Raw genomic sequence first — 1,097 nt, 5'->3', positions numbered from 1 at the left:
TTTAACATATATAATTAATATAATTATTTTATAACATAATATATTTAAGCCGACAAAAGATCTTGCCCAAAGCCCGATCCATATAAAAACGTGCCTTAAATTTTACCCAAACTTATTTTTCGGACCTCATATTTTTATCTAAACCCTCCTATATATTTTTCAATTGGGTCACCTGATTGGGTGACCCGACCCATGAGTGGGTCTAAATATAACCCTATGAAAATGCAATATTTTCAAATATAAAAGTCTAAAACTTCAAAACTGATGTACACCTATGTTTATTAATTATTTAAGTCTTTGATTGAATTGGTGTAATAAGTGATGAACCAATTTGATTAGTGAAATCACAAAGATGTCTTTTGTAATTAAAATAAATTATATTATTTAACAGTATTTTAGTCTTTTATTAAAAAAAACTATATATAATGAGATTGAATCCATGAAATTTACATCAATTTTACTCTTGAACTAAAACTTTATTTTAATATAATATTTACACTTTAATTGTATTATTCATATCTTATCATCTTCATCAATTGTATATATTGATAATGCTATTGATTGAAACAATGTCACAAGTACTAACTCAAAATTGATAATATACAACACCATAATAAAATTATAATGCATAATATGATGTATTTATGTGTCTACTTATAATTTAGTTTAAAAGTAACTTCCATAGTAAAATAGAAAGAAGAAAGAAAAACTAAACCCAATAAAGAGGAGCACTAAAAGCCAAGGTAATAGGCTCACCTTCATTATAGGAATTCTGTTGGAAATTGGCCTGCATGTAGCATGTGAAGAAGCCAAAGTTTCAAGAAACAGCCCAGGACATGCATGTAGCTGTAAAGAAAAGAAAAGAGATCAAATTGTTGTATTATTACCGGGTGAAGTATGCATCTTGAACCAGAAAAGATGACCATGCAGCTCATGAAAATTCATGCACACAAGAATTCATGCACATAAGTTGTCCGGGTAAAGTACGTGCAACTGAAGATGTTAATGCTACTGTTTCATCTCAGTTTTATTTTGTTACTTTTTAACAATGTTTTTGTAACTTAGTTTATTTTGAATTATGTTTGAATAACAACTTG

The sequence above is a fragment of the Gossypium arboreum genome, chromosome 6, assembly GCF_025698485.1.
Source record: "Gossypium arboreum isolate Shixiya-1 chromosome 6, ASM2569848v2, whole genome shotgun sequence".
NCBI lineage: Eukaryota > Viridiplantae > Streptophyta > Magnoliopsida > Malvales > Malvaceae > Gossypium > Gossypium arboreum.
The sequence above is the reverse complement of the archived record's forward strand: the minus strand, read 5'-3'. Positions refer to the sequence as shown.